General features: G+C 43.4%; 1 protein-coding gene across 13 annotated transcripts in view; it reads right to left on the minus strand.

Moving 5' to 3' along the window:
• The window catches only part of LPP (LIM domain containing preferred translocation partner in lipoma), a 332,729-nt gene that overhangs the window by 84,453 nt on the left and 233,943 nt on the right, over positions 1-14,333 (minus strand). The window lies entirely within an intron of this gene.

Raw genomic sequence — 14,333 nt, forward strand, 5'->3', positions numbered from 1 at the left:
GAACCATTTAAGTTTGGACTTGGTAAAAGTTTCCATCGCTTAACAACACAACATAAATGGTAATTCTCCAGTGGTAGAGTATATGGACAAAGACAGATAATCTCAAGATGCTAGTTATGTTCTCTTCTTGTTTGTTTCAACACAAATCCTGCTGTTAACTTTAGTGAGATCAGGAGCTGCTCCACAGATTTTTAGTACTAGACATACAAAGGTTTTAATACATGTATAGAACCTCTTGGCCTTCATAAGCTAACAGCTACATACAGTATTTGCAGCCTGCCTCAGAGAGTCTTCTCCCTGGAAAACACCATAAATATGGTATATTTTGAGAAGCACAAGAGTGCCTAGAAGTTGTGCCTAGAAGTTTTTTAGAAGAAGCTAAGTTTGGTGTCCATAAGGAGCAACTCGGTCATTTCAGGATTAAAAAATGCTGACACCAGCTCTCCTTGTGTGCACTGGTTTCTTGAAAGACTTGCATATGAAAACTAACTTATTTATAAAACACATCATTTTGGTAAAGCAAGTGATTTTATTGATCAATTGCTGCCTACATCAAGGATTGGACCTTTAATATGAAACAAGGAAACATTTTTCCATACTCCACAACTACTTAGATGGCAAGAAAATACAAAATCATTGGAGACACAATACATTGACCACTTCTAGGGACTACATCTGACATGATGAATCTTTATTGAGCCAGTGATGTTTAACAGAGAACAGCAGCTTTAAAGCACTGTACTTCAAGAGAATTAACTATATGCTTCCATGCTTTGTTCTTTCAGGCAAGAAGGAGATTTCAAATGAGACATCAATCAATGCAGAGAATGGCACTTTGCAATAATACTTCAATCACCCACTCCCAAAATACCTGCATGCTCCTGACCCCATCATAATTCCTTTTCTAAGGTCCATGCTAAGCTGTACCATCACCCTTCTAACTTGTTGGCCTCAGCACGGGCCTGTGCTCGCTGGAAGGGCTGGATTTGCTGTGCACACACTCAATGCAGCAGCTGCACCCACTGCCTGCCCAAAACCCACTCTGCAGCAGAGTAGCAGCAGTTCACAAGGGAGGGGGGCGGGGGGGCATGGTCCCCTAGGGAAAATAGTGTACCTGGAATAAGCCCCAGGCTGGATGAATTTCCCTGAAGGGCTGTGCAAAGTCTGTTTGCCACACATTCAGACTCCCTGACTGAGAACACAGACAGGACCTAACATACATTCAGGTTTTCCCACAGATGTTTTCTTTTTTTTTTGCTTATGAATTGTTTTCTGAACAACATTTAAGGATTTTGTGCATTTCTCCAGGAATTTTAGTTGCCTAGCAGTTGTCTTGAGTATCTGGAAATGCTGAATATCCACATAAAGAGCAGTAAACTTTTTTGTACAAATGCAGCCATGCTGATGCGTTTGGGTTACCATAACTTACTTTTCACATCGGGAGGCAGACAGTGTGGTGACCTGCATTTGCCTTCTAAGTCATGTAAGTGTCATCTCTGCAAGATACGTAATTACATAATTTTGGTGTGGATAAGGGCATTCATATGACTAGAAGTTCTAGAAGTAGGTGTTTGATCCAGAACACCCAGACTCCCTTGGCCAGAGCTTCGTGGCTTTTTAAGAAGTGTTAGTCTACAACTACTTCATTGGAAATAATATATAGCATAATCCTAAAAAAAAAAAAAAAAAAAAAAAGTCAATTAAAATTGTCAAATGTAAGAATCTTGGAACAACCTGTTTTTTCCCCTTTGCTCTCTTGTTCCTAAGAGCTGATCATGAATCTTGCCTGAACATATATTTTAACACAGCAAGTGCAGCCAAGGATTTATTACCTTGAGAAATCAATCTGGCAACTGAGCTTCTCGAGGTTCTATTCCAGGTATTGTACCTATTTCAGTTTCCATGCAGAAAAGAATGACCTCTGCTATTCCATCAACAGAGACTCATTTCCTAGACTTTGCATGGAGAAGACAGCATGGTCTGAGGCTGATGATGGCCCTCATCCCTGTATTTCCCATTAGCCATCACCAATCTCTTCTGCTGGGCTCTGTCCACGCATAATTTGAAACACTGCCTTTACCCTTGGGCCCTGTAATAAAAATGGACCAAAACAGAAGGCACAAGCCACAGTCTGTTCACAGAAAAGGGCAGTGAGACACATGGAGCTGAAGCAATTTTCCCAGTATCACACATGGGCTCTACGGCAAAGACAAATCCTGCATCCAGGCTGCTGGGGGCCCTACACTTTCCAGCCTCACACACTGGGGCTCTACATGGTCTTGCAGACCTACATTGAACACTCTGCAACCCAAAGCCACTGCACCTGCAGGCCACCACAGCCAGGCATTGGCAGGAGGTGGGTGAAGCCTCTCCCTCTTTTCCATGCTGGCTTCCCACACCTCTCAGCTGGGGAGCCCTCCATAACTAATTCATAAGGTCTTGGACTATGCCCTTTAAAATGAAAGACCAAAATTTGCAGATTTTCAGTTTTGTCTGACTCTCTCTGGTTTTGGAGGCCACATTGCTCATACGTACAATAAATAGACTGCTCTTGTACTTTATCTACATTGCACTTTTCCAAACCAGGAAGATTTCCTATCCAGTACCCAATGTCAGCAGAAATAACAAATACCAACCACAATGTTATGAGACACTTTGACTTATTTTGACTAAAATGCTATGCCTTTTTGACCAGTATTTAAGTAGTGCTAGGCACATCTCTTTCCTCCTCCCATGGCACATGTTGACTACGTGCCTCCAGGAAAATGCATTTCATGCATATCAACATGCTGTTTGCTGGGACACGCACACACACACACATAGAGAGGAAAGTGCATCCTTAGTCCAACATAAAATACTTGTTTCAGCAAAACAGTTTCCTTCCTCCTCCTTTGTTAGGTCAGGGTAAAAATACAATTCTGGCTTTCCTTACAAAACAGAGTTGTGGTGTTGTTGTTTATAATCAACTTCCTCTATTTTCTCCTGATCTGCACAATAATGAAGGCTGTCTAGAAATTCAACTTGCTGTCTGATCTACCAGTTAATTTCATGCATTTTCTTTTCTCTAAGCACAAACCTTAATGCACACAATTATCCACTTTCTTAGCTAGACACAGCTCAAAGAAAGGGACTGCATTGATTTGCAGACCCCAAGCACCACTCTGTCTGGCTAATCACAGAAGCACCAGGGATGATAAACTGACCCACGAAAATGGAAAAGAGCCCAGCAAGAAGCTGGCAGGAGGGACTATGCTTTGGAAGCACAGGCACCTGAGTGCCTCCTTTGCTACTCTCATCAAACACCAAGCAACTTCAGGGAAGAGAAGATTGCAGGAGCAACCTCAGGAAGAGAAGAGGATTGCAGTAGCATGTGCAGATGCAAAAGCCTTCCTAAATAAACACTGTCCTGAATACTTAGTTGGGGTATTAAGGAAAACACCAGCACTTCCAGGGTTAAGTCCTGTAGCAGAAAGTATCTTCATGCTACAAAGGAAGTGAGCTAATTGCTTGTGCCACTATCAAAACGCTGCAACAACATCTGGCTCATCTTCCTTATTAAAGTTCAGTTCCTGAAAAGCTAGGTCAAAAGAAGCAGTTTTGTGGAATTGCTGCATAATTATTTTGGTACTCAAAGCTGATACTTGCTTCAGTGCTTCCCTGGCATATGTTTTCTACTCCAGACCTATCTCAGCTGTAAGGGCTGCCCAGGAAAGGGAGCTCTGCAGTCACTGTGGTGCATTCACCAACAAGAACCTTCCCTATCCCCACATAAATATTTACCTGTATGGATAAAAACTGCACTACAAAATCTGCAAAGACATCTGAAGACGATGCTGTGATGAATGCACCATCATTCAGAATCCACTGTATGTGGTCATTTTTCTAGTCCATTTGTGAACATTGTAGAAGAAGCTTCTTCTCTCTGGGAGAAAATAACTTCAATTACGTGTTCCCAGTTACAGAAACGTTGAAATTATCTTCTTTTGAGAAGGTAGAATTAGCTGAACTTGGAATTGAAAGGCAGCCAGAAACATCTTTCACTGAGAGTTACTTTCTCTTCATTTTTTTCCCTCCTGTTTCAACTGCATAAGGTTCATCTTCTCATTTCACTCACCAAAGCTAATCATCAGTTAAATAGTATTGCAGCATAATTTTTTGCTCAATGGTTTGACAAAGACCACTTTTTTTTTTTTAATTTTTAAGTTATTGACTGTCCAAAACAATTGCAAACTTTCAGAGCAAGAAATCCAGCAGAGTGCCACATCTCTCATGAGCTGTGCTCCCAAGGAAGTATCAAGATTGCCTACAGCTGTAATTCAGTTTATAATTAAGGCCAAGTCTTACAGAGGAGATGCACTAGAAAAAGTATTCGAATTCCTGATTTATTTTCCCATTGAAAGGTTACAGCTGCCAGAGTACATAAAGATTCCTGAAAAGAGGATTCTGCCTGGAATCCTTGCAGCACGCACGTTCCTGGGTTTATTCCTGGTCAGAGGATAGCTCATCAAGACCCTCTGAAGAAGCTGCCCTGCATGAGGAGATACCCACTGACAGCCAGTGCCCTCCAGCCCACACCAGAAGACCAACATTTCAAGTGTTGGGCTGCCAGGATAGAGGGCTCTTCTGGGACATGCCAGAGTGGAACAAACCACCGGTTCCCTCACTGCCTACCTGCCCTGCCACCCCACAGCAAACCAGCAATCCAGAATGTGCAGTTCTGCCAGCAGAGCCCTCATTTGTTTAACACTGCCTGGCTTGGAAATAGGACAGTTTTGCAACCGCTTCAAAGCTCTAGAGGATATTTTTCTTTATTTTTAAACTTCATTATTGCAACTGTATGCTTAACTATCCATGCATATTGTGCCTGTCCTAATCCTGCTAAGCCCTTAGTTTTAGTGATCTCTTGTGGCACTAAGCTACACAGAATTTGAGTAATAATAACAATAAAGGTATTTTCCTCTGTTTTAACTTCACACCCTGCAATTTTGCACAATTGTCTCTCTTTTTTTTTTTTTTTTTTAACTGTGAAACTGGGATGCAGACAGGTAGGAAGGGAAGGTATCTTATAGATAGTTTTAAAAGACAGTAGAGCCAGAATGCAAAATCATGATAGAATTGAGGACTTTTGAAAATCAGGCTGCTTATACAGATGTCTGTTTTGACTCACCAGAGCAGAGCTTTTAGCTTACAGTCACGAACCCAAAATCTTGGTCTTTGTGTACTGATACTGAATTCAACAGGTTCACCATACATGCATCCTAATTACTCTGTAAAATGGGTTTAGCAATACTTCTGTCTTAATTTAATCAGTTCTGTGGAGCTGTTCAAGCTTCTACAACATAAGTGACTACACAGAGACAGAGCATTTTATTTAACATCAAGCATGGCAACAAAAGAATGTGACTGTTTTGTCCTTGGATTGTTTTATGCTATTATATGTAAACAGACTAAGTAGCTTTTCTTGCTATTCTTCATATTCTCACTAATGTTTTGAATCTGGAAGGGCTGGTTATTTTTGCTAGGTATTATAAAAACTGGATATTCTGTAAACACCACAATCTGCTTCTGGCTTCTGCACTGAGCACAACTGTTAAATGACACCTTCCACTGCTATTCTGGCGAGTCCTTGCTTCTGCTGGACACTATGGACTATTTATATATTCAGAGTTAACAGCAGATGTACAAGATTTTTATGGAGCAACATTGACCATTTCTCATTATAAAATACAAAGCAGTGGCTGGTTCTCCAAGTAATAAATTTTTTACATGTTATCTCAGGAAACAGCAGATTTAAGCTATATTTCACAGATAAAATAATACATTTTAATGTCCCATTGGTGCTTAAATGTATATACAGAAACAAATGCAGCAGTGCCTGATCTTGCCTGGGGCCTCTTGGCCCTATCATTACACAAATATGCTTTACTTGTCAAGGCTTATCTCATATGAAAAGGGGAGCAGGCTGTTTTGTTTTGTGTTTTTCCATTAACCCCACTTATTTTGGTAACAGACATTTTAGGCACTTTAAAAAAAACCAAGAACTCAAGGAACAGCTGGATGGCACTACTGAGAGAATGAGGAACCATTATTATATCCATATGCAAATAAAAAGACTGTACCATTGTAGCCCTATGTTTTTGGCTGGAAGAGCTCAGTCTGCTACATAAAATTGTATCAGGAAGTCCTATGCTCACTCGTCTATTTGTTTCAAGATCAAAGGCTTTATTCTGCTCTAAGCTGCTTGCCTTGCCACATCTCTCTGGGCTCAGAGTCAAGCATTCCCTTACTCTCATGGATCATCACCAGCAGTAAAGACCCTACAGGCTGCTTCTCAATTCCCCTCCTCAACAGGTCAAAATCTGCATTTCAGAGTAGGAGCCATAAGCTTCCATAGGAGTTAATAGTCTCACTGCTTTGATCCCGAGCTCCACACCAAACTGCTGTACAAGAGTTTGAATTCACTTCTTGACATCTTGGCTATAGATCCTGGGGTGCAGAGTGCATCTAGGACTCCGTGCTTGGGGAGGTGATGAGCCTCAAGACCTGTACAGGGCTCCCTTGTGCCAGTCCAAGGTGGCATTACTGAAAGACATCAAGCTGTGGAGGGTTCCAGTGGCAGTGATTGGCACTCCAAGAGCTTACCATCTCATCACCAACCAAGCCGTATTCCCATCTAATAGGACAAGCACAGAGGAAAACTTATAAAAATAGGAATGCTTCAGTATTCATACTGATGAAAAGAGATGTGTTTGCTGACACAGTACTCAGCTGCCCAGATGATTCATTGCCACAATGAAACGACTGAAAGAACCACCTTCCTTCCAAAGCCTACCCTTCCAGACCACCTTCCTTCCAAAGCCTACCCTTCCAGAACCACCTTCCCTCCAAAGCCTACCCTTCCAGAACCACCTTCCCTCCAAAGCCTACCCTTCCAGAACCACCTTCCTTCCAAAGCCTACCCTTCCAGAAGCACCCTTAAAATCCAAGGAAATATTTGGGCTTTGCCCTTTCTTAAGTTTTTTTATTTGCAAAGGCGGGCAGAGCTGAATGGTTTCCACAGACACTGAGGGGTGACATGGTGTGACGGGCTCAGCACGCGGCCGCTGTGACACCCGCAGTGCCCGGGAGCTCCCCAGCACTGCCCCAGCACCACTCACCCACCCCAGAGCTGGGGCTGGAGCCGGTGCTCAGCACCAGTACCACCTGCCCTGCGGTTCAGCTTCAGCACCCAGTGAAAAAAAAGGCGGCCCCAGATGCGGGGCCTTAGCAGGTAACAAAAACAGAACTGCCATGGCATCACTTGTTTCAAAAGAAAAATAAATCTCACCATTTTAATGGTACTAATTTTGCATGTGAAACTTGCATTCATATTGTATTAACAGTTTAAATATAGCTTTCTTGCCAGAAGCCTGAATAGGCTAGAAAAGATACTTAAAATATGCAAATTGTGTTTCTGTTTTAATACACAAAGAAACCCAAAACCATATCACTTTCCATCACCAAGACAAGTTTTAATATAAGGTTTTTTCATGTGAAAACTGTAACAGCAAACAAATGGTTAACCAAGTGTGTTTAACCCACTATCTGTAGTCTCACTTTTAGTAAACTGTGACATGGGCCATTACACTTCCCAGGACACCAATGACTTAAATGAAGACTACATATTTTGCTTAACATTATAAGATTATATATATAAATTACAGTAAAAAAAAAAAAAAAAAAAAGGCTTCTCAGACTGGAGAGGGTACTTGGTTTAACATCCATAGCACTGGAGGGTAGCATTCCTGAGCTTTATCCTCAGCAATGTTCTTAACCAGTCTGATCCTGCACCCTGCTGTTATAAATGGTGTTCATAATGCTTGGCTGTCGCAAGAGAGTTTGAGAGGCTCAATGAACTCTTCATTACAAAATGCTTTGAGATCAGTGAATGACAGATGCTGAATGAGTACAATTCATGACTATTAATAATTACCTTTATTAGCCAAAATTGTGCCTCCTTTCACTCATATGTGTCTAGATTTTGTCTTTTAAGATTATAACATCTTCAAAACAAACACTGTCTCAGAATGTGCCCTTGGTGGTCTTGTATAAATAAAAGTGATAAGAATAATATTTGAGGAAACAATAGTGTGGCAAAAGCAAATTACATTCCTGCTGGACTCAGAAGCTTCTTCCTTAGTTCACAACTGGGAGATTTCTCCATTTTACTCATGTTCCAATCCCAGAACCACCTGTTCTCTTTTCCTTATGTATATCTGCTTTCATTCTAAGAGCTTTCCTGTTTTTCCTTTAACTTTGCACAGACCATGTTTCTTGAAGAGGTTACTGGAGGGTGCCAACCCCTTTTAACAAAATGGGCACAAGTTCCTTTGGAAAGAAGATAGGATCTCCAAACATATCAGAGAGTGTAAGCACTGAGTATAATCCTTCATTTCACTTAGAGTCTCTCAGGTAACTGAGTCAGAGAAAAGGAGTCAGAAATTTAAGAGACATCTGGATTCTGTTCAGGCCCTCCTATTGTGCTCACCTCTCGGCCAAGGTGTGCTTCAAGGGTGACAAAAATTTTCAAAGTGACACCTTATCCAGTGATGCAAGAGAAAAGAGAACTTGCAAATAATAATGAGAAGATTGCTACTCATTAAAGTCAGAGGGAGACCTCATTTGCTTGCACCTCCAGGTCTTGTGGTGAAAGACTGTAGAGAAGATTATTTAAAGGATACTGACACAACTCAAGACAATATGTAAGCAGTAAAGATCAGAGTTCATCTCATCTCTACCTCAATTAAAGCATCTCTGTATTTTATACCAGCTATATGAATGGTTTTGTTGCTGAATTGCTTTATTGACCTTTAAGAGACTGAAACTTTGCTGTGCTTAAAACAACTAATTCTCCTCATGAAGAGCCCTCTACAGGTATCTGTAGGTCACCTGGATTTCAGCTCAGTCATCTAACATCACGCCAAGTGCCATTTGCAAATACGTGTTATTTAATTCATAAGGAGCAATCGCCTGGCCCATCAGTGTTGAGCAGACCACAATGCCACCAGCAAGCCCTGGCCTCTCTATCTCCAGCCCAAACAAGGACAAGAGCCTCTTCAAAAAATTACCAGGCTGGAGTTGGTCATCACTGGTGATTAAAAAGTTAGAGAAGCCTTCATCTTCTGCTATATGAGGTCCCCACCAAAAGCAGGGAGTTTGTGCACAGAGCTGATGCAGCTCACTCACACGAGAGTCTGGGGAAGGGGTTGGCAGCCAGGTCACGCTGCAGCTGCTCCCACAAGGCAGTACCTGCACTTGCAGGTGCTACTGTGATGCTAAGCAACAGCAGGCAGAGGACAGGACACACTGGCAATAAGGAGAGAGGTAGTGAAATTAAACAGTGCCATCAGGAGCAGTGGGAGTAATACACAAGAAAAGAAGGAAGAAAGGGTGAAGGGCTGCAGCCTCGAGTAAGTGTCATCTTGATACCTAAGCACTGCTGCTTTAGAAGAGACTTGTACATCTTTCACTATCAATTACCTCAGGTAATCAAAAATAATATTTTCAGAACAAAGCAGTGCCAAATTCTATACTGCACTTGGAGGAAAAAGGCCAGGGTAAATGCCCGTCACCTATATTATAATTTATTTCACCCAATGTACTTACAAAAATGATCTCTCATTTGGCTCACAGCAGTAGAAATTTCTCAACAAAGTCATAATTCTCCTGTAATAGAGTCCAGGGCAGTAAAGTATTATTCAAATAAAAGCTCCAGGTCTTCCTTGAAAAACTGTACCTTCTCAGGAGTTTCCCACAACCACACGGGGAGAGGAGCTGAGAAAAGGGCAGCAAGAGAAGAGGAATTACTTTTTCCTTAGAGGGCACCACAGGATGAAGACTCAGCACATCCCAACTGGTGGCCAAATCATGGCAGAGAGCCAAAGAAGCAGGGATTATGGACTATCAAAAAATGCTGCAGGAAATTTCACCGTGGTTATTCAATATTCAAAGGGTCTCAACCTTTTCCTTGCAACCTGCTGGAACAGGAGTTGGCTGTTCTATTCCTGTTATGGATCCTATGACCCCTGCTTGTGCAGAGGGCAGGAGATGGCCCTTGAAGAAGAGCCCCAGAAGCAGAGAGGTGCAGATCAGATCTGGAAGAAGGGCTCTGGCATCATGGGGTGGGAGCAAATTAGCATTTAGCAACACAAATACAGCAATTAAGGCAGAACAACCTTAGTTCAGCAATTAGAAAAGAAGTGCTAGTAGGAAGAGGGGAAAACTACTCAGAAGGCAGCATGCAGTAAGTGATTTGAGCCAGAGCCCAGCATCAAAGAGGAGGATGGGATGAGGCAGAGAGGAAGGAGATGAAAGTACTTCCAGAGCTTCCAGAGCTGGCAAGAGTCCATGCAGAGAGGGCACATGGAGATATGTACCCACCACAGGAAGAGTGGCTTAAGGAAGACCAAAGGAGCAAAGAGGTGTGTGAAATGGAAGGCAATAGCACCCTCAGAGCAGAGAGCAATCAGGAAGGTAAGACCAAAGGAGAGGCATCAGTGTCAGCCGATTTTACTGAATAATCTCCTTTCTACAGGAACTATCCAATGCTAACAAAACCCAGCAGTTTCAGTCTATGAGATTGGTCAGATGTACATGTGTGTGCGTGTGTGTTTTTGATGGGACAATAGACAACAGACATCCAGCGCAGAGCACTACACCCTCAGTGTCACATTTGATTCCCTTTGGGAAGTTGTATATGGGGCTTCAATGTCACATGATCCTCCTCTCCACATCCCTGCCACATGTAGTGTATGATCCCATATTTGTCACAAGCATGCTTTCCAGCTAAACAGAAAATTACTTTTATGGCCACGATGCTTAAGATGGTAAATGCACAGGGGCTTGTGCTATGTGCTCCACAAGTACCTATGGAATAAAGGGCAAAGGAGAAGGGATTCTGCTTGGCACTGGAGCCAGAAGGGAATTCCCCAGATTCAGAGCTTTTCTACTACTTTTCCTCATCCTCTGCTTTCTCATCAGCCTCTCAAAAAGCCCCAGGATCTTGGCAGCCAAACCAGGCTGTGCACTAAGGAAAGGGAATTTAACTTCCTCAGCTGCAGCCTCTAAGGCTGCTGTCATCCTGAGGGCACAGTCACTGTACTGACATACAGCCCTAATGATCTACACTGTTCAAGGCATCAAATGCTTTAAGAAACTCACCCTGTTCAGAAGGCCACGCTCAAGCTCTATTTCTGTGCCATCTTTTGTGTGAGGCTGGGACTGACTCTGAGGAGGTCAGGACGAGCCTGATGGCTCAATAAATGAGACACTTGGGAGTGTTAGTCAAACTGACAGTTCAACAAGATCCATGTTTAGTTGTCAAAACATTCTTCCATGTACAGAGAGGTGCAGCTAAGAAGGCTGTCCACATCTATCCTGGGCTGGAGAAAGGCTTATCTCACTAATTGGTTGAGCAGTACTTCATAGAGAATGGAGTGAACAGGCAGAGGTGGTGGCATATGCAATTAGAGCTGAGGAAGCTGAGGGCTGTGGCTGGACACAACACTGTGCCTGGACCATTTTGATGTATAGGGAAGATCACTTTGTCCGTGAACTATTTTCATGCCCTGTTCAGCCACAACAGCAGCAGCCTCCTGTATTTTAATGACTGAGCAGCTCACAGGTTGACTGAGCAAAGGCTGAAGGGGGAAAAACAACGGTGTACATATATAATTTTGTTGAATTTACTTGAAAAGGATGGGCTGGACATTCAGATGGTGCAAATCAGAGTCGCTCCAGGGAAGTCACTGATTTACACAGCAATGGAGAATCTAGCTCAACATGCCAAACTGAGCAATGTACTCAGGTGTACATTTGCTGGTTGAGAGGCACTGTTTGAGTCAATAAGGCTGTCCAAACCCAGACCCGACTAACTGCAGCCCCCTCAGCCCTCAGCTGCATTGTCTCTCACAGAACAAATGACACTGGGAGAAAACTGCCTTCCAGACTGCCAGACCAAGAGTGAACACCACAGACAAAGAATCTGCTCTCTGAGGATATGGGTGATTGAAGCTGCTTCCTTGCAGGTGACACTCCAGGGTTTACTTAAAAAATTAAGTTAAAAGTCTCTGTCCCAATCTGTGGGGGACATATCAGACTGGCTTTCATGGGCTCCTGTTACCAACTCCCAGCTCAAGCTAACATGCTTTTCAGGGCCTCCTCTCTCCTGGCTCCTTTTGAGGAGCTGTCTCTTTGTAGAGGATTTTCAGAGCAAGCATGCATCCTCCATCTCCTTCCTCATCTACACTTGTTCCTAAGAGCCATGCAAATTTCAACAGCATGTCTAGAAAAACAGTTGAGAACATAAAACACTTTACAGACTTTTTCCTCTTCTTTCTCTCAATACAATGTATTTTCTCCATGTTCCCTTTCTACCCTTCTGCATTAGTTTTACACTATGAAATAAGGGATTCAGGCCCTCTCCCTGTGACCCTCATCTGAAAATCACTCACACAGTTTAGAGGGTTTGCAACACAGAGGATGAGAAAGTGAGGCCAGCAAAGTGCTGGAAGGGATTGCCTGGGGAGAGTCTGTGATTTCCATCACTGAGACTTTTCAGAGTAGGAACAAACAAATATTTGTGAAGAATAGCTTAGGCAGAGTTGATCCTGTCTCTGAGCAGCAGACAGATCTTCAAGTCTGTTCCAGCTTTACTGTTTATGCTTCTGTGATTGTGATAGCAGTTGTGACATATTCTGCAACGGAGTTGAGCAAAGCCAGCTGAAAGCCCTATGGATCATCTTCAGGGCTGAAGCTGCTTACAGGAAAGGAAGCTCATATGCAGTGTTAAGTTACTTGATGGTTTTGTTCCAAACACTAAATCAAGGAAAGTTTGTTCAGCCATGGTAAGATAAAGAAGCTGGGTCCTAAGCAGGCCCTGTCCTGCTTTTACCATCTCCAAAATGCTGTATCTTCACCTTTTACTCCAGGTACATGAGGCAGCACATTCAGAGCACCCACTGTATGGGCAGTAAATATTTGTGTTAGACAAACAACCGGCTTCTTTTGTCCTAGTCCTCAGGAATGCCCATCTGGCACTCGGTGCTGAATCTCTATTAAAACCTCCCAGAAGCTAGACAGGATGCAGTGAGTCTGGCCAGGAGCATGGAAATGGCAGGCAAAAAGCATTCAGAAAATCATCATAGGTACCCCAGACTGCAAAATGCTCCACATGTCTGTTGCGCAAAAACCCACGTGTGTCCGCTGTGGATTGAAGGAAAGAAGTTGCTCCAGAAACACTGATGCCAGCTCTCCCTGCAATACCACCTTCTGGGGAAAACAAATGGCAGGGGAGCTATCTAACCTACTCATCGCAAAGTCTTTATGCCACAAGACGGTATTTACTAGCTGGTACCAGACAACATTCAAGCAAGAACAGAAAGTCACTTTCCCAACGCTCCTTGTGAATTGCTCCCATCTGTGCAAGAGAGCAATCCAAAGCCCTTATGCCCATGACAGCGCTGCAATCACACGCTTCGTGTTTTACACCCAAAATAGCGCCAGCCAGACCACGGTGAGGCTCGCACAGCACATGCAGCTGTGCTGATGAAGAGGAGCCACTGGAAGCGGTTCTGGGGGCGTGGGTTGCTAGGGAACGTGGCAAAGCCCTGCAGATTTCCCCGCTGCTCGCCGGCTCTTTCCCCTCTTCCCATCTCACTCGACTGTGCCAGCATCTTCACCCCGAGAGTGCCGCTCTTCCTGTCTGAAGTGTGCAAAAACAAATCTGCCAGCAACAATGGAGCACGATTGCTTGGCATGTGTTCCCGAAGAAAGAAATCACTCTAGCCTTTGATTTTCAAAGGCAGCCAGCTGACGCGTTGGGAAAAAAAATCCATTCTCCATTTTCTCCATGTCTGTGTGTTATTTCATTCCACCTGTGCTACGGTTAAGGGTGGGTGGCAAGCCCAGGTGGCACAACTCAACAAGCTGAGTTTATGGGAGCTGTGTCGGCTTGCAGATGGCAAGACTGGTGCCCTGAGTGTCACACTGTGTCCCCCAGACCCCTTCACTTCCCCTAATGTGCTGCACCTTGAGAGGTGCTGCAGGAGCCAGCACAGTTCTGCAAATGTGGCCGGGCACTGCATGGTGCTCCCCACTGCTCCAGTGGCCACCAGGGCTTATGGCAAAGGGCACACAAGCAAAGGAAGAACTACCAGAGAACTTGGAGAGAAGGGAAAAGAAATTTCTGCCTTCTTAAAAAAAAGCTGGGAGAAGGAGAGGCCAGTGACCAAGGTGGAAACATAAGGTTTTTCAGTATTAATCAATCTTTAAACAATTTAACGGAATGATTAGGA

Source organism: Taeniopygia guttata, chromosome 9 (assembly GCF_048771995.1).
Source record: "Taeniopygia guttata chromosome 9, bTaeGut7.mat, whole genome shotgun sequence".
NCBI classification, from domain to species: domain Eukaryota; kingdom Metazoa; phylum Chordata; class Aves; order Passeriformes; family Estrildidae; genus Taeniopygia; species Taeniopygia guttata.